The 20794-nt window shown below is 38.6% G+C and overlaps 1 protein-coding gene across 3 annotated transcripts in view; it reads right to left on the bottom strand.

Annotated features, from left to right (window-relative positions):
* Positions 1 to 20592, bottom strand: part of Dnmbp (dynamin binding protein) — a 120395-nt gene extending 99803 nt beyond the window's left edge. For 2 of the 3 annotated variants that reach the window (XM_003479788.5, XM_063245054.1), the window contains exon 1: positions 20441 to 20592. The gene's annotated coding sequence lies outside the window, so the exon portion shown is untranslated. Of the gene's footprint in view, positions 1 to 20069; positions 20204 to 20440 lie in introns of those variants that run through there. The other variant, XM_063245052.1, reaches the window with a different exon arrangement.
* Positions 20593 to 20794: the final 202 nt, after the last annotated feature.

The raw sequence follows: 20794 nt of genomic DNA, 5'->3' as shown, positions 1-20794 counted from the left end.
CAGTGAGTGAAGGTGACACTATTTCAGGAAAAAATCTTGACCCATGTTAAATTCACTGAAGTTCTGATTTTAAATTTTAGTTCTTCAGCAATTATCAGTAATAAATGAACAAAACACACTAGGGATGAACAATGTCAAAAATGATACAATCTGGTAAAGAAAGGGTACTTCCCACAAAAGGAAGAAAGAAAAATGATTATTTATAAGTATTCTGAAACAAATTGTAGGAAGGAGAAAGAAAAATATAAGGCACTTGACATAAGACTACAAGACTGGATCATGTCCAGGGTAACAGCTGACAGAGAAAAAGGAACAAACTGCATGGTAAGCTTGAAACAATACTCAAGTGTTAGGATGCTCATATGCTATTAAGGCCCAGAGCATGAGCCACAAAGTGAGGCTGAAATGGTAACGCAAGAAAGTAAGGAGCTTAAAATTCAACAATGGGAAAGTTTGCCTCATATAAATAAAAGGAGGGCAGTAAAAGCCACATCCCACAAAAACTTGTGAATATGGAGGCAACATTATGAATGGTAGCTGGAATAAGATAAACAAGTGAGAGAATTTTTTTTACCGCACACTGCCTTGATAGAGAACAAAAAAAGATATTATAATTATAAAATTTATATAGAAGCTGTTAGTAGTGTATGGTAGACATAAGCTGGAATACTAATTTCTGAAAAAATAGTAAGCATATACAATCATTTGCCAATTAGTTAATACAATCTTTTGCATGCTAGCTAGGAGCTAACATTGGAATTCCCGCTCAGAGCGCTCAGGGAGGGAGCATAGGTCACAACCAACTGGTTTGGCTTGTTTCTGCCTTTAGAGGTCAAAAAAAATCATAAATAGTGGTTGAATTTCATCAAATGTCTTTTCTGCACTTATTGAGATATCATTATCCAGTCCCCCAACCTTTATTCTGGTAATGTGGTAAATTACAATGATTTTAAAATGTTAATTCAACCTTGCATCCCTGGGCAAACTCTGCTTGCTTATGATTCATTACCTTTTTTTATTTGCAAAATTTCTAGAGCTGTTTATACCTATGCTCCCAAGGAAAAATAATCTATAATCTTCTTTTTTTTTAACTGCCTTGTCTAGTATACATATAGGAGTTAGGCCAGCCTCATTAAAATAAACTGTTAAGTGTCCTCTCTATTTTCTGAAAATTCCATGTAAGATTAGCAAGGTTGGAACAGTGGAGGTGGTATCAAATGCTCATAATCATAGTATAGTGCTCTGGAAGGCTGGGGATGTAGCTCACTGTTGGAGCACTCCTGGGTTCAGTTTCCTGTACCACTGAAAAACCAAACAAACAAAAACAAGGATAGCATTCTGAGATATAATATCTCTATATATTTGGTAAAATTAACCAGTCATCTTGTCCTTGAGACCTTAAAGGGAAGGTTTTAGTTAAAAATTCAATGTCATTATCAAATGTAGGACTATCCAAACTTCCCATTTTTTGTCTTAGTTTTGGGAAGTTGTGTTTTTAAATAAATTCGTACAGTTAACGTATGCTGCCAAACTTACTGGCATTAAATTATTTATGCTTTCTCTTTTTTTTCTTAGTCTTGTTAGAGGTTAATCAATTTTGTTGATCTTTCAAAGAACATTTGACTTTGTTAAAATTGCCTACTATCAAAAAAATTGCCTATTATCAGTTTTCTGTTTTGCCAATTCTTTCTACAACTTTTTGTTATCTATCAAGATTAGGTTTAACTTTGTTCTTTTTTTTTCCCCTCTTATTTAATATGGCACTTAGAGAAGATTTTAAATCTTGTTTCTCTAACATAAGCATATAAGGTTATGGATTTCTATCTAAATACTACTTTAGCTGTAGTCCAGGGATACTGATATAGTGCTAACTGAGCTAAAAAAAACTTTTAAAAAAATTTTTCATATGATTTGTCTGTGAACCACTGGCTATTTTACAAATACACTTTAATTTCCAAGTATTCCAAATATCCAGAAATCCTTCTGTTACTGGTTTCTAGTTTAATTGTGTAAGCAGTCAGAAAACATACTGTGTTACTTTATTTTTAATTTTATTTATTTATTTATGTATTTAATGAGACAAGGTCACACTATGTTGCTCAGGCCAGCCTTGAATTCACTATATGTAGGCCAAGCTGACCCAAACTTGTGGCACTGGGATTATAAATGTGTATGCCACCATGCCCAACTCCATACTGTGTTATTTTAATTAAACTTTATTTGAACGTTTAGTTGCATAGTACATGGCGTATCTTGGTAAGTGCTGTATATGTACTTGAAAAAATATTCACTTTATTGCTTATCACTTGGTTTTATGCAATCAGTTCAGGCACTACAGTATTGATTTTGTCTTAAATTTTAAAAGGTATGGACTTTATTCTAAGGTGCTATTCTCACTCCCAAAGTTGTCCTTTGAAGGGTCTCAAACGAATGCCTCAAGTGCTCATTAAGGTCTCCACTCTGGCTGGCCTAGAATTCTAAGATTTCTGAGCATGGTGTACCCTCACGTACTGTGCTCAACTTCTACCACACTGTAATCACTCTGTTATGCCTCAAAGTCTTGTCCTGCATGCAACTCACCCAGTCCTTTGGTAAGCGAGAACCTGGGGTAAATTCCCAGACTCCTGTTCCCTACACCCTTTTTGATGTTTCCTTTTATACGCTGCTCTGCAAATCCCAGTCATCTCAGCAGCCCCAAACTCTCATCTTGATCTTTTCAACTAAAACAGACCATTGCTGTCATTTGAGCTTGGCCTCCATGTTCTGTAGATGGGAAACTGCCTCCAGGCAAAAAGCCAAAGCTAATAAAGGGGTCACCTGGTGTTTCCTTTCTCTCCAGAATCACAAAGTTATACTGCCTGGTATTCACTGCTTGAAAACAGTGGCCTTATTTTTTTTCAGTTTTGTAACTGTTAATAGCGTATATGTCTCAATCAGTCACTCCATTACAGAGTATTCAATAGCTGGGTTGGGATTTTTTTGGTTTGTTTTTTTGTTTTTGTCTTTCTGAGACAGGGTCTCACTACACAGTTCAGGCTGGCTTTGGAGCTCACTCTGTAGCCCAGGCTGGCCTTGAACTTGCATTGATCCTCCTACTTCAGCCTCCAAGTGCTGGGATTACAGGTGTGTGCCACTATGCTCGGTTTTCATAACAATTTTGATTTGTAAATGTTTCACATTAAACTTTACCAGTTTAGCTATTATTACAACATTTAAAAAAAACTCTTTGAAATCTCAGTATGTTTGTGAAAGGTAGGCTTTTCAATAACACGAGGAGGTAGCTACCACAGTACAAAGAAAAATCTCCTTATCCAGTTTTGTAACACCCTGTAAAATAGGAATTTTTGTTACTATTAGATACAGGGGCTCCAGTGATGCCTAGAATTGTTTCCCAGCAGTCAAGGAGATGAAAGTTTAGAAAAAAATAGATAAAATATGATTTATCTTAATAAAAGACATTTGCACAACAGTACTGTGAATTAGACTTTAACTCATACAGATTCACAACTTGTCCCCTCTCCTCTCACCACATCCTGGCAACTTTTAGCTGCCTGGACTCATGTCCCTTCACCTCTGCATTCACAACTTGGTCAGCTATTACTGGGGCTTATCATATATACCCTAGTAGACTAAATTGCTATCTGCAAATTTTCATTCTGTTGTGATCGTGCAGGGCTTTCCATTGTTCCATTGAGCCAAGTATATTTCCTTGTCATATTTTGTTAGGTATGGGGGGCATGTGACGTTTTTAACCAATAGAATGTCTGTGGAGATGATATAAACAAAGGTTTTCCAGTTATTTTATGATCTGACCCATCCTCTGAGCTCCTATAATCTGCCATGAAAAAAGCATGCCATAGGAGGACCCTGCCTTTAGCCTGCAGGCTAGAATAAATACAAGGAAAAATAGATGAACTCATATAGAAGCCTACAGGTTCAGCTCAGCCCCATAATGACTTCCAAACTGCTGTACACTCTACTCTTCTAGAAAATATACATACAACTCTCATCATCTGAGTAAATATAATCTTTAGATCCAACTCAAACGAGCCCCCCACCCCAGAGCCTCCAGAACTAGCACACAGAATTCCGATGTGCTCTACACCGCTGGAATTTCTTTTGTTTATTTTATTCACTGATATTTATCAAGCCCCTGGAACACTACCTGGTACATAACAGGCCCTCCACAGATATTTGCAGATGTATAACTCAATGCACAGAACTACTTTAATTTATACATCAAAATAAACATTCTGATTGCCAATCAGCATGCCACTCTTTCCCACAGAAACCACCAAATCGCATTGAATAATAACTGATATATAAAAGGAGTTCTGACTCCAAAGTGAAAAAAAAAAATTCCTCTCAATTTCTGGCTCTGCCATTTGTTGAGCTGTATGACCTTGGGCAAGTTACTTGGAAAAATCTCTCCGACCCTCAGTTTCCTCATCTGTACACTGAAGGTACAGTAGTACAATTATATCCTAAGGCAGAGAAGGGGAAGTAAAAAGAATTAAAATGTGTTACGTACACCCTAATGAAAGTAATCACTACATGTTATAAATGTATTGAAAAAATTTTAAAAAGTAAAAAGAATTTACAAAACCAATTCCTTCCTCAGGTAAGACAGTAATTAAATTTGATACTGTGGGTAAATCGTTCAATACACTTACTGACCAACAGTATGTACTCAAAACTGTCAGCTACCAGCCAGTGAGGATAATAATGAAAGAGAAAGAGGAAGATTGTCATCATTGCTTAGACTGCACCAGCACAAATAATACAGATGAGGACCCAAGTCGGGGCAAAGGTAACTCTCAAAAACCCTCTTCCACAGAGCCAGGGGCAGTGTTGAGACTGTAAGTTCTGGCCCTGAGAACAAAGGAATGGACAGTCTCCCACTCCACTCTAAGCTAAATGAGCTGTGTGTTCACAACAGACCCACAAGGATTTGGCAGCAGCTTACAAACGTGATCCCTGCATGTGAGTCCAAGAAAATCTTTGCCAGATGCCTTCCAGGGATAGAAGAGGGATCTGAAGTTATTTACACTTCTAAAAAAATTCCTGTATTTCTAGATAAAACACTGTCAATACTGTTAAGTCCTTTAAATATTTCATGTAAGTGTTCATCATCTTTTCTGAGTCTACGCTGATAGCTTCCTACATGCTACCTACCAAGCTTACCTCCCTCTGTCCTGTTTTCCACACTATGGCTATGTTTATCTCTTTTTTTTTTTGTCTTTTTCCTTTTTACCGGTACCGGGGATCGAACTCATGACTGCCTGCTTGCAAGGCAGGCACTTATGCCGCTGAGCTAAAGCTCCAGCCCCCTCTCTTTTTTTTTGTACCGTGGATCAAACTCACAACCTCGCGCTTGCCAAGCAGGCACTTACACCACTGAGCTAAATCCCCAGCCCTGGCCTGTTTATCTTTGAAAAACATAAAATTTCATACTTCTTTACTGCCCAAAGTTCTTCACAGGCTTCCCATCCATCACTTGTAAGAAGTATTGAATTCTGCAGATCAAAGCTCCTTCAGATCTGGTTTCACTTTGCAAGTTTCTGACAATGTCTTCCTACCATCACCCTAAGCTCTCACCTCTCCAAAATATTGGCAGTGTTCTGAAAGGTCAAATGCTCCTATTTATCCCTCTGTCCACAGAGGACACTTACCACATTCAAATAAAAGGTTGAAACATAATAAAGCAAGTTTTTTCATTAAATACAAAATATAATACAATACACATGATTACACTACAATTATAGTTACAGAATGCTTTTCAAATTTATATTATCTCTTAAATATACTGTTGCCAATTGTGATCAGGTATGAATATGAAGTGCTTATGTTTATCATTCCCTGGTCACTGCAACGAAGAACAATCAGAAAACCAGCAAATCACTTCTAATTAATACTTTTATTGTAACATGAATGTTTTCATTTTTACAAATTTTAACTCACAGGAAGAGAATATTGACTAATTCTGAATCCCATCTATGGAAGATAAGAAAAAAGTTCAAACGTACTGGTAAAACTCGATCCAAAATCTGTATTGCTTTTCTGCTAATGTCTTTAATCAAAGTAAATCTCTTACTCAAATGACTACCATTCAAAATAAAAGTGTAATTAGGAAGCCAGGTGTGGTAGCACATACATGTCATCCTAGAACTGAGGGAGCCTAAGCTAGGAGGATCACAAGTACAAGCCTAGCCTGGGCAACTTAGTGGGACCCTGAATTAAAATAAAATAAAAAAGGGCAGGGGGGCTGTAGCTCAGCAAAAAGGCCCTGGGCTCATTCTCTAGTACTGGAAAAAAATATGGATATATATATATATATATATACACACACACATATATTTGAATATCTATATAGACAACTAGAATTATAATAAATTCACTGAATGTCTATGTTACATTTTTAGTTTATGAATCATTTGGTTTTAAAAGTAGATGAAACATGAATGTAGAAAGTAGAGATGGGGAAGAAGAGAAAGACAAGAGAGGGAATAAAAATATTTGAGATATGATATGTATATATACCAGTTCCTCAAGATCCAAGATGAATATAATTATTATGTGTTGCAGACACATACTAGTAATAAAATATTTAATTAAATTAAATGGTAAAATACTGTCAGTGAGATATATTATTCTTATAACCTCCAAATCATTAAATAAATAAATACAAACATAGCCTTCAACCTCAACAGTTTTCATTATTTTTATATTAATATTGGTTTAGCATTCTACAGAACCATACAGTTGACAGCTGAAGGCAGCAAAACTAAAACAAAAATAAAACAAAATTGGACTTCCCAGATACTGTAATTGCTGCATAGTATCTAGATAGCAGCAAAACATACTTTTATTACCAGACTAATAGGGGCTCAAGAATTCAGGCCTACAATAGCCACTAACCATCCAGTTCCAATGTAAATTCACTCTCCTCTAACCTGACCCTAGGGATTCTCATTTCCTGATAAGTAGATCTAAACTGTAAGACAATAATATCCCAAGGAGGTTCTGGCACCAAGCCCCAGAAATCCTTAAAGCAACAAGCACTGTCTAAAAGAAGAAAACCAGAGCATGTCTTCTCAAGTCTCTCCCCTTGCTCTGGGAACGTGAAAATGTCTTTTGAAATGGGAACTATAAAATTCCTTCTGAGGCACATATTTTTAAATGTGATGGTCTGTTGTAGATAAAGTAATTCTCATCGCTTCTCGGCCTTTTGGCTAAGATCAAGTGTGATAAAGTAATTCTCTGACAACTGGGGCATTCTGGAAAACTCCTTAGAAATAACACTAGGACTAGACCAAGCTATATGGGCCAGTGAATCCTTTCTATTTATAGAAGCCTGCACGACTTAGAATGTCCTATAGTGACCCATAGATTAAAGGATACATTAACTATGGAGACAGTCCAGTAGTTTAGTCAAAGCCCTTGTAAAAATCCAAAATGTGCAGAGCTATAGAACAAAAGTCCAGTTTCTTCAACAAACAAATTCTAAGTCACAAACATAAATTTAAAAAGCAAAACTTAAAATTAGAAGCCAGTTAACAACATATTAACTAAACACAATATGTATATTTTTCCTAGATCCTGATTCAAAAAATGAATTAAAAAATATTTAGACAAATGAGAAATTCTAAACATTGACTTTATTTGATTTTTGTAGTACTGGGAATGAATTGAACCCAGAACCTTTGCACTGAGCTATATCCCCAGCTCTGTTATTTTATGTTTTGAGACAGGGTCTTACAAAATCATATTAAATTGCCCATGCTGAGCTTGAACAGTAATCCTCCTAGCTGAGCTTCCCAGAGGCAGACTTAGATACTTATGTTAAGGAAGCACCAGGATTTTAAAAAAATTTTATTTAAAGAAAGACTAAACAAAACAGAAAATAGGTAGAAATAATACATACATTCAGAGAAAAAAAATAAACAGTAAGAAATCACTAGTTGATGATTACAGATTGTCTTCTTACAAATAGTTATTCAAGATAATAAAGTGGAACATATAAAGTGGGGATTCAAACAGTGAGGCTGCAACCAGTTCTGTTCACTATCCAACAAAAACTTAGAAATACGGTTATCAATCCTATACACTTAAACATACATGCAGTTATCCATATCTTCAATTATGCTGACATTGAATAAACCCAAGCGGGCTAATATCACTCTGAACAAAGAATAATACTATTGCTAGGTTTCACATTATGACACTCCAGGATCAACACACTTGGTACTTTAGTGTCTCTTTTTCTTCAAAGTATCTGTTCGTTTCATCATGTGTCATAAGACAAGTTCTCACAGTACTAGGATTTTTTTTAAAGATGAAAATAATGGTATTATTGTCACAGGTAAGTGAAAGGGAATTTGCTTTATAAATTCTAGAATTAGAAGGTATACAAAACAGCAAAGGGAAGGGGAATATAAAAATCAACTCAGTTTTATAAATCTAAGCACTGGATCTACAAGTTGAGCATTCGATGAATGTTCCTTGATTATTTTTTACTTTTCTCTCTGGGGCTGTCAGTGTAGAAGCCAGAGAGGAGATCCTACAGCAGCTCTGGCGCCGGTGAATTCCTCCCACCCCTCTGCAGTGAACATTGCTGGTGGTCAGGGCAGCACAGATCAAAAGGACACTTCTGTGACCACTGAGCAGCACTGATCATTCTTCAGGTATGTGTTTACCTTTGGCTCACCACGGTTCAGAGCAGGGGCTCTGGAGATAAAATAGACACAAGTCTAAATATCAGTTCTACAAGTGAACAGTATCATAGAGTGGGTTTCTTATCAACTTGTAGCTGAGTTTCTCCACATGTAAAATGAGAGTTATCACAGCATCTTCCCCATAAAATTAAATGAGATAGAAATGGTGATGCATGCTTATAATTCCAACACTTGGGGAGCTGAGGCAGGAGGATCACTGTGAGTTCATTGCCAGCCTGGGCTACAAAGTGAGTTCAAGGCCAGCCTGAACTGCTCAAAAAGATAAAAAGAAAAAAAATTAAATGAGACAACACATTTGGTATGGGACCTGGCTAGCACACAGGCTGCTATTGTGTTATTGCTGTTGTGATATATTCCTTTACTTTCGCTTGAATTCAGACTACTAGTGAAACTCAGTAAAATGGAAAAAAGAGTCACTTATACCTAGAATTAATAATGCACGTATTACTATCATTACTATTTTAAGAAAGCAAGAGACTTGTTTGAAGTAAAAAGTAGGAACACAGAAGTAAATCAAAATAGGTAAGTAGATGTGGACCAGCTGTGAGGGCCAGGTAACAGAGTTAAGGACTTGGGGAGATGCTGGGTAAAAACAGTGTCACACAGTATAGTTAATAAATGAAAATGACTCTTCAGGCATATGAGATCTCTACTGGAGAGATTGTGCCTATGATGGCAGCCTGGAAAACAGATCTTTTGCTGGTAACTTTTTTTTTTAACACCATATACAGGACTATTCATATGATTTGAGGCCTTTAGAATAAAGTGCCCAGATATATTATGCACAAACGTTCATCATAACAACTCTGAACTAGATCCAGAACGTTTATTGTTCAGAAACAACAGAGAAGGCAAAAAAGTATCTGCATTGCTGGGGAGGGGATGGAAGAAAAAACTAGAAAGGAAGGCCGTGGGCTGTGAGCCTGGGAGTTAGGCACATCCACTGCAACATTTTCTGCTGATGGAGCAGGCTTATTTAGGCTAGGAGAATCACCTCATGAAAACAATGCCGAGTATGGAGCTGGCCCAGAACCCACGGCTGGACGTCAGCACTGACTATTTATTCTCTTTCTGGCCCTCCTCAAACTGTGTGTCAGTCATTTCACCCTGCAGGGATAGAACAATGTAGCTAGTTCTGGCTCACTCACCATGTCCAGGAGGAAATGGGGATGCCACAAACTCAGTGCACCTTTGCACTGAAAGGAGGCTGACAGAACTTCCTTTCTTTACCTCTCCCTTACGTTTCCCAACTCTAGATCAAAAGCTGCCTCTTGACAGACTGATGCATTTTAGGGATTCGTATGGGAGAGCATACTAGCATCAGGCCCTGTTGGAGGTGACTGGGATACGACCAGTGAACACAAGATTCCTGACTTTGGGGAACTTTCTCCCTGAGCGACTGGGAAGGCAAACAACTGCATTTTAGAAAGTGGCCAGTGTTAGGGGGAAAAACAGAGCAGGGTCAAGGGATGGTGAGGAAAGAGGAAAACTGGGTGGAGATCAAGTTCTCACAGATTGAAATACTGACTTAGGAATTCTGTCACTTCCTGGTATTTATGGCCATAGGCCATCAACACATCCCACCACAGCCATAGGTGATTAGGGAAACAAAACAATTATGTTAGAGTTTATTTCAAAATTAAAAGAAAATAAATCACTATTTTTTCCATTTTATTTATTTTCTGAAAAATGAAAGAAAGTGTGGTCTAATGAAGGAAAGTAAAACTGGGGGCCTGAAATAAAGCAACGTGCTATCAACTGGACTTCTCCTCTCTGCACCCTAAAATTGTCTTTGGTATGCTGGTATTTTAGTGCTCCCCATTCTGATAATGATCCGACTGTCTGTCCACCGTTGTTCCCTCAGGCATGGCCTGTTTCAAGTAATCAGCAAGATGTCCCCGCCCCTATAAGAATAATGTCTTTCTCATTGTAACCCTCCCTGAAGGACGAATCAAAGTAAGATAACCAAGAATGTTGGTTGGACCTTGAAAAAGGAGGAGAAATACAAAATTACTGAGTACAGTTCCCTCATCCCCAAAAACAACTGCAGAAAAGTAACATTTTAAACAAGGGCTGCTGTCAAAAGACAGGACTACAGATTTGCTTTTCTATATTTTGAAAAATTTCCACAATGAGAAGATACAATTTTTGTAAGTAGGAAAAAACAGCTGGTTTAAAAAGAAAAAAGGAGATGGCCATGAGCATCTACTGCCCAACAGTATAGCAGTTACCATTGCTGAGGACCTAGCTCTGGCTCCACCTGCTGAACCACCTCATTGTATCCTGATATGCACTTAATTAAGATTTAACCTGGAGCAGAGACTGATACAGAGTAAACAAAACTGTAATTTCATATATCTTATATTTACAATCATGCTGACAACTACAGTTACGACGCTGAACATAGCTCTTTCATTCTTCACACCAGCTATTTAAATTCTGCCTCTTATCAGCAGGAGGAAAAAACTGACCTAATCATCAAATTAGCTTATAATAGAATCTTGGGTGATATATGTAGGGTACAGAAGTATTGGGGACTCTTACTCATTTTCTGTTTGAAACAATCTCCGCATAGTATTAGGATTTTCCCTTACAGCCTGCTTAATACCGTTTTACATACTGTTGGTTAAATTCTGAAAAAATATTCAGTAAAGCTTAACATTTATTTGAGATGGAAATTCTCAATAGAGGAAAACACTTTAACTTGACAGAAGTTACACAAGAACCTATGCCACATGAAAAGGGAAATCTTTAGGATCATTCTCTTAAATTTGAGAATAAGACAAGATGCCCAATAGCATAGCAACTGCTTAACACACTCCTGACCATGCTGTAAGGAAGAAAAATAAATCAAAGACATAAGAATAGTGTTATGGCTTGTATTTAGATGTCCCCCTAAAACCTCATGTAGTTTTAGGTGGAACTTTGTTAGAGGCGGCTGGATCTAGAGTGTGGGACATTGGAATTGACTGACGGTGCAATGCTAGGACCAAGAGCAGCAGGATTAAGGGTATGAGTGCTACCCTCTCTATGTAGCCTGCACAAGATAAAAGGGGCAGGAAGATGCTATTAAGATTCCTTGTTGCTTTGCTACCTTTGGTCTGCCATGAACTGTTGCCCCTCTGCCATGTGCCACCCTGCTTGGAGCCAGTTGCTATTGGACTGAAACCTCTACAAACCCTGAGCTAAACAAATCTTTCCTCCTTTACCTTTTGGGTGTTGGATATTTTGTCTCAGCAACAAGAAAAGTAACTAAGACACACAAGTGAATACTGCAATAAAACTATCATTGTTTCTATATGGGAAAACACAGAAGTGAACAGAATAGTTTAATAAGACAGAGAAACAAGACTGTTAGACCCAAAAATCAACTCATAATAAACACCATTTCTCTTTAACTACTACTAATAACAAATGGAAAATAATAATAAAAACAATAAAAAGAAACATGATTCACAATACTAACAAATCTATGAAGCATTCAGAAATTAATTTAACCAAGAATATCCTGTTCGATCTTTTGGAGAAAACTTTAAAATTCTAGAAAAAGACTTAAAAAGGAGGTGATAGGTCTGGGCATGGTTGCACAGACCTGTAATCCCAGCACTCCAGAGGCAGAGGCAGAAGGATTGCTGCAAGCTCAAGGCCAGCTTGGGCTACAAAGTGAGTTCAAGGCAAGCCTGAACTACACAGTGAGACTCTGTCTCAAAAAGGCAAAAACAAAAAGAAGGAAAGAAAGACAGCACACATCTGTAAAATCAGCACTTTGGAGGCTGAAGCAAGAGGATCGTTTGTGAGTTCTAGACCAGCTTGGGTTACAAAGTAAGCTCAAGGCCAGTAGTGAGTCCCTGTCTCAAAAAAAAAAAAAAAAAAAAAAAAAGCTGATAGAGTAAAGGTAAACACCGATGATGTCTATACTTAATTCAAAAGATTTAGAAGGAAGAACATGCATAGAAACATGCACAGGAAGTAAAGCAAATACTGCAAAACGTTAAATTTGGTGATTCTGGGTGAGGAACACACAAGAGCTCTTTGTACTATTCTTAGAATTCTTTTGTTAGTTTTAAATTATCTCCAAGTTTTGAAAATGCTACAAACATAAGCTGAATAAATGGAAAGGCATATTACAAGGTCTAAGATAGACCATGCTACCATCAAAACATGTCAGACCTCTCCCAAATAATTCATAACTTTGATATAACCCCAATAAAAATTCCTTAAAATATAACTTTTAGTAATTTAACAAATGAACTCCAAACTAAACATGGAAAAACAAAATTTGGCCCAGAAAGAGCCCAGTAAACTCTTAGATGAAAGACTTGCTGTGCCAGTTATTATGACATAACTATAATATCACTGCCAATAAAATCGGAGCAATACAAAATTGAACAAGAGTCGACAGGCTAATGGAACAAAACAGGCTAACAGGTAAATGCACAGAAATCACATATAATAAAGAAGTACTAAAACTCAATAAAGGAGTGAGATGCTATTAGGAAAACTAGCTTCTTAGATGGGTAAGAAAGGGACTCAGTAGTATCTAGCACTTCATGAAATACAGACTCTAGATGGATTACAGTAATAGATACAACATAGGAATGGAGAAGGGTGTCTTAAGCAAAACTTAAGCACAAACCACAAGTCAAAGAATTTATTTAATTTATTTAATCGCATAGAAATTATGAATTTTTCTTTTCTTTTTTTTTTTGGTACCAGTGATCCAACTTATGACCTGACACTTCCAGGCAAGTGCTTGAGCCCCTGAGCTAAACCCCCAGACCCCAAGAATTTTTCTTGCTGGCAAGACAAATTAATAGATGACCAAATGAAAAGATATGTGCAAAGTCCAAATATGCTAAGGAATAAATACCTACATTATGCAGTTATTTCTGCACAAGGCAATACAACAACAAAATGGTTATCACTCCAACATGAAATGGCAAAGATGGGAACAAGCAACTTATACAAGAAGTTAAGTGTCTAGGGAAGGTTCAAAATCACTAGCAATAAAAATATAAACTAAAACTGCTAAGATATCACTTTGTATGTAGGAGATTAGAAAAAACAGAAAGCTGGACAAAGTTGAGCACTGATGGGAAAGAGGATACCAGAACCCTCCAGTGCTTCCAGAGGAACAGAGACTGGTATGATCGATGTGAAGATGAACATGGCACTATTTAATCCAATTCTGTCCATGTAAGCCTGTAATCCATAGTGCTCTTCTAAGTATATGTCTACAGAAATACTGTACAACTTCCAAGCAGACTTGTATGAAGATATTCACTGCAGCAGCATCTGTGTTGCTGAGGAGTAAGGTCAACTTGAGCATCTGTCCATAACACAGCAAGCAAATAAACTTCACAGAGTACGATGCCCTATTCAGGAGAAAATATCCAGCTGCACACACAGCAACAGGCATGCATCTTAGACACAGTACTTAAGGAAAAAAAGAAAGAAAACTAACAATATAAATTAAAACACACACATGTAAAACCAACACACCCACCTTGTAAGATCCTCAAAAAAACATACAGGTTCTGGGGATTTAGCTCAGCGGCATAAGAGCCTTACTTGCAAGTGCAAGGTGGTGAGTTTGATCCCTGGTATTGATAAGAAATAAATATATATATGAAATGCATTAGAAGGAACACCTATGGGGCCTGATGGGAGTGGGAGCAGGATAAGGGAATTAAAAGAGAAATCTTTTTAGGTTCTTTGTATGTTATAAAAGAATTCAAATGACCTATTCGATAAACACAGACTTAGAATTGTTTCCTTCCCAAACATGCCCAGTTTTCCTAACAACAAAGGCTATTCTCACTGCCAACTCTGTTGATGAGTAACAGCTTTTCACCCTTTTTCAAGCAGGAAGAGAAATTCAGCGATCAGCAGATGAAAGGAATCAGCAGAGAATGTTTATGGAGCAGTGGTGTTTTTGTCTCATGCCCCATAACCATACTAAGAACCTGATTACCTTTTGATTGAGGGTGATTTAGTTCAAGGCAGTTTCAAGTCATTTAAAGCATCTACTTTCAGGACTTCTTATGCAATCTTTTTGCCTCCCTGCAGAAAGAGTCCACAAAACTTGGAATATGAAAATTCTAGAGCGAGAGAGGACTCTGTTATTCTACGGGTGAGGAAACAAAGGCCCAGAGAATTTTGGTTTAGGGTCACACAGCTAACCTGAAAAGGAAGGACTCTTTGGTTTTGCCTTGTTCCCCTCTGTCTGTTTGTAAGCCTTTTCAAATACACATCACTATGAGTTTCTCTGTTGAAAACCCTCTCATGACCTCCCCCTTATTTACGGGCAAGGCCAAAAGCCTTTGACAGTGGCCTACACCAACACGCCCCTGCCTACTCACTTGTATCACCTCTCGCTGCTGCCACTATGCATTCCCAATCGGCCTGACCACCGTGACTTTGCCACCCATCATGTGTGTCAGGGCTTAGAACTCGTTCATCCTCGCCATGCTGCTCACCCCCTCAATTCCTCCGATCTCAGATCAAAAGTCATCTCAGGAGAGGCCTCTCTGATCACACACACACATACACACACACACACACACACACACACACACACACCCTTTCCTACTTACACTGTTTTAAAGGTCTCGATAGTTTTATGGTAACAGCTCTTATACCTGTTTATATATTTAGTTACTAAATATAGTTACTGCCTCCACTCCACTTGAATGTCTATTTCATGAAGGCCTGTTCCGATTTACTCACATCTACATCCCCAGCACCTACAACAGTGTCTGCTCATCTAGGTGCTCAAAAATATTTGGTGAATGCATGGGTTACAACCAAAAAGCATCCGTCAGACTTCTGGTTCTTAGTACAGTGCCACCTGCCCTGTGTTGTCAGTTTGTGGTGGTCATACCCTTCAGCAGAAGAAAAAGACCTAGAAATCCAAATATCAAATAGTGTGCTGTATGTACCTACTCTATGTCCCCACGATCACCTTCTTTTAGCATCCAGGATAAAGTACCTAACCAAAGCTAACACCTGGTGTGCTGAGCACTCTCCATCATAGAGTTGATCTGTGATCTGGTTTCATTGCTGCTACTCTTGGCTTTTCTGCCTTTTCCACCAAGAATCTCAGAATTAACTTCTGACCACAAGACAAATTTATCCCACGTTGAAAATCAGTTTATTCAGATCTTCTCCTGGCCTAAGGCTAATAAACTATTCTATATTAATGGATGTTGTGCAATTTTTCAAAGGTATTCTGAGTGAATTTTAAGGACTGCTTAGCGAAAAAGGAAAAAAAAAGGCATATTTGAGAATTTCGGAAGAGGTATTTTGGGTTTTTTTTGTTTGTTTGGTTTTGTTTTCTGTTGTTTTATTTATTTTGTTCTGTTTTTTGAGATACAGTCTTGCTATATAGTTCACTATGTAGTCCAAGCTGACCTATAACCCATGACAATCCTCCTGTCTCAGCCTCCCAAGTTCTGGGATTACAGGTATGTGCCACACTATAGCCAGCACTAGATAATCTTATAACAATTCCCTATTATAAAAACACATTACCTGACTTCAAAAGTGACAGATTAATTTAGGTAAAACTCTTGAAGACACAAGCATAGCCAAATGCTTTTGGAACAGAACCCTAATTACATAAGAAATAACATGAAGAATCAAAAAATAGGATCACATCAAATTAAAAACTTTCTGCACAAAAAAGGAAAGAACCAACAGAGTAAAGAGATGACCTATAGAATGAGAAAATTTATTTTATAGCTATTGCTCAGAGGACTAATACCTAGAATTATATAAAGAACTCAAAACTACTATACCTAAAATAAAAGATCCATTCAAAAAACCACAACTGAAGTGAATAGACATTTCTCAGAAAAAGTAAAAACAGTCAATAAATACAGGAAGAAATGTTCAATATCTCTGACCACTAGAAAAATGCAAACTAAAATAACACTGAAACTAGGCATGGTGGCACATGCCTATAATCCCACCACTCAGAAGACTGAAGCAGGAGGATTGCTGCAAGTTTGAAACCAGCCGAGTCTACAAAATGAGCTCAGGAACAGCCTAAACTGCATAGCGAGACCTTGTTTCAAAAAGACCAAAGAATAAAATAGTACTGAAATTCCACATTACTCCAAAAAAAAGGTTATCATCAAAAAATCAAATAACATGGGAAAAAATCAAATAACAAAAATTGACGAAGCAGAAAAAAATCCTTCTACATTGTTGGTGGGAATGTAAATTAGTATAATAGCTACAGAAATCAGTATGGAAATTCCTCAAAAAATTAAAACTTGAAATACTATTGGATAAAAAGAATATAGCATATATACACAATGCAGTACTGCTGTGCCATAAAGAATAACTTTGAGTCATTTGTAGGAAAATGAATGCACTTTGATCCATCACATGAAACAGCCAAGTGAACTAAATCAGACATAGATTAAATATCTCATGATTTCTCTTGTATAAGAAACCCAAACTATAAATAATTTAAAAAACAAAATAGAAGGTAATAGAAAAAGGAGATAGACTCAGTGGAGATAAGAATACGGTCTAGCTATAGGGGAAAATGAAAGAGAGGGAAAGAGAAGGGAAGGAAAAGATTAAGATGTGATATGCTGATGTACCAATTCACCAAGATGAATGTATTTATTAGGTATTGAAACATATATTAATAGAAAAAATTTTAAAACAGAAAAAAAAATTTTCAATGACAGAATAAATTTAAAAATAAGCCTACCAGTAGGTATATCTACCAGTAGGTATCCATTCATAGTCTATTTTAATTTGTTTTATTATTTTTTAAAAAGCTCCAAAGGTTACAGTGGTCCATGTCTGTGATCTCAGCTCCATGGGAGGCTGAGGCAGGAGGACTGCAATTTCAAACCCAGATTGGGCAATTTAGCAAGACATGGTCTCAAAATAAAATGGTTTTAAAAGAGTTGGGGGTATGGCTCAGTGGTACAGCATTTACCTAGCATTCATGAGGCCCTGAATCCAATCTTCATCACACACAGACACACACACACACACACACACACACACACAAACACACATACACTTCCCAAATTTAAGACTAAAGCATCTGCAGTCTGAAATATTGTTTTTCACTTATTTTAGCCCAACATACATATAAGTGTCCCAGAGAGTTGGGAATAATAATAAATTTGAAGTTTCACTATGTATCATGCAGAAAGAGCTTCTGTGGCAGAGTTAATAAGTTTGCTGACTGCAGAGGCTTCCTATGTTGTGGTTTTCAGTCACGGAGAAGATAAAGATCAAAATCAGATCACCCTAACTCTTTCAGAACCAGAGCCTCATAGAATTCGATTGTGTAATAAAAATGAACACCTATCCTTAGCTTTTAGGACATAATAAAGGGCGATTCAAGAACTAAGATTTATCTTATTCTCTAGGGAAAAATTAGTGTAAGCTCCATCAATGATATCAAAGGAGCTTCTGCTTTGCAAGAACGGAAGCTGCCTTGTAGGTAAGGGGGCAGTCAGAGGAGGAAGGAGGCTCTTCAGAAAAAGGGCCAAATAGGAATGAAAATAAGACAAGGAAGGCCCTGCTTTGTAGCTGCAAGACAAATAACTCATACATATTCAGACCAAGTCTACAAAGATTATTATCATATCTTTGTCAAAAATACACACACCATGAATGCTGTTTAAAAGTCATCTTAGCAAATGTTCTGAGTCACAGTGTTCTCGGTTTCTTGCAAAAGTTACCTGAACATTGCACAGACCCCATCCCCAGGCCAGATTTAGGTCTTCCGTCACCACACACCTACAATACCATTCCAGTCTCTAAATTCAAATGAACTGAATTTAGAACATAATCTGAATAACTGTACTTCATTTATTTTAGCCAATACAAATAAAGTGACTGGGAGAGCTGAGAATAATGAATTTGACAGATAGGCTACACTACACACTATATAGAACTTAAATTTTTTTTTCATTTCTTAAGAAAAAAATGTAAAAGTTGGGACTAGGGATTTAGCTCAACGGCATAAGTGCCTGCCTTGCAAGCGCGTGGTCGTGACTTCAATTCCCAGTACCGATTTAAAAAAAAAAATGTAAAAGTTATACACTTATATATGTAACAAAAAAAAAGGATCAAGAGATAGATGGAGTGGTACACATTTGTAAATGCAGCACATGGGAAACTGAGGCAGAAGGATCACTGAGTTCAATGCCAGCTTGGGTTAACAAAACAAAACAAAAAGATGGACTGAGCAGGGAGGGAGAAAAGGGAAAGAGAATAAAAAAAGGAATAAGATGTATTATGTACATGTATCAACTCCCCAGAAGCATTGTAAACATTATGTACTACAAACATGGACTAATATAAAAAACCATTTTGTTTCTTACTAGAATTTTTTTTGGTACCAGGAATCAAACTCACAACCTCCTGTTGGCCAGGCAGGCCCTTATGCTTGCTGCGCTAAATCTCTGGCCCAACATTTTGTTTCTTGAAACCTTTTTCTCACACTGAGTAATGTTACAAGTTATTGGAAAAATGAGAGAACTGTCGACATGGAAAACTTTAGAGAAAACTGGATACTGAGGACTAATTTATTCATCACCTTGAATTTATGCATACTCCGAGTAATAAAGGCAGCAGTACTGTACTAAGTCCTAGAGATCACACTTCTCTAACTGTTGGGTACTTAAGGCTTGCAAAATACTATTACAGATTGGCCAGTCCTACTCACCCCCTGGCCAGTTACTACTCAGAGTAACTCAGTATAAACAAGGAGAGTATAAACCATGCTCAAACCTAATTATTAGAGTTACCGCTAGCTTACTGCATAGCATGACATCACTAACTATGCAAAAGGGGTTTCAACACTCAAATTATTGCAAAAGAACTACTGTAAGACCTAATATTATAAAATATGTACTGTATAGGATACAGTAAAGGATGAGATTGTGCTGAAAGTTGATTTTGGCTTTGTAAAATTAAAATTTAAGGTTATAGGGGCTGGGGATTTAGCTCAGTGGCATAAGTGCCTGCCTTGCAAGTGTGTGGTCGTGAATTCGATCCCTGGTACCGATTTTTAAAAAAAATTAACGTTATATCCCAAGCACTCTTCTGGCTCCTAACTGGTATCAGACCCTGGCCTGTCTGATAACTACAATAGTCGAGCGACAGCCCTATATCCTCGCGATGCCCATGCTTGGTGGACATCAGTACCTGTGGCAGCTAGGCAAATGTACCTGGATACCTGTAAAATTACCATAGCCAAGGTGGCATCTCTAGCTGAACTGGTCCTACCCTTGCTTGGGAAACCATTCATGCCTGTCTCCCTGAAACAGAATCACGGTTACCAATACTCACTGGCTGTGCTTCTATACCATGACGAGGGCTGGACTGAGGCTGAGTTCTTTTTTCAGGTCGCAGAATCTGACCGGTCCCGACTGGCAGGGCGGTGCAAGAAGAGCCATGGGCTTGACACCTCTTACAAAGCCCATGCCCGCGCCCTCAGGCTGCCTCTCCAGCTCCCGGGCCCGCGGCGGCCCAACGGGCCGTGCACGGTGCAGCGCGAGGGGCTCGGGGTAGCCGAGCGTGGCGCTGCGGGAAAAAGGGGCTGCGCAGGCCCGGCCGCGGCGCGTCCCTTTGGACCGGTCCCTACAGCCCGCCGCCCCGGACAACGACGCCAGGGCCGCCCTCCCGCCCGTCCGCCCTTCCTGGCCCGGCCGGGCCCTGACCTGTTCCCCGCCGCCCCGCGGTCCCTCGGCGCTGCAGGCAGTGGCGGCCGCCCGTCCAGGCCCGCTGTCACCGACGCCCCCAGGAGAGCGGGCCGGCGGAGCCCGGTGACTCAGCCTGCGCCCCGCCCCTTCCCGCCGCCCCGCCCGCCCAGGCTTCTGCCCCGCCCCGCCCAGGCTTCTGTCCCGCCCAGTCCCCGCTGCGCTCCGCCCCCCTCGGCCGCGCCCCCTGGCGGCCGCCAGTGAGCTCCCTACCCCTTGGCGACAACCGGGCGGCGCCGCGCCGCCAGAGAATTGAGGCTCCGCCCCGAAATCGTGACCTCCACCATGCGTGGGTGCTCGGTCAGACCGCTGCCC

Source organism: Cavia porcellus, unplaced genomic scaffold (assembly GCF_034190915.1).
Source record: "Cavia porcellus strain 051 isolate PalLab524CR breed Dunkin Hartley unplaced genomic scaffold, mCavPor4.1 scaffold_2, whole genome shotgun sequence".
In the NCBI taxonomy this organism is placed as follows: Eukaryota; Metazoa; Chordata; class Mammalia; order Rodentia; family Caviidae; genus Cavia; species Cavia porcellus.
This window is presented reverse-complemented; position numbering and strand designations above follow the sequence as displayed.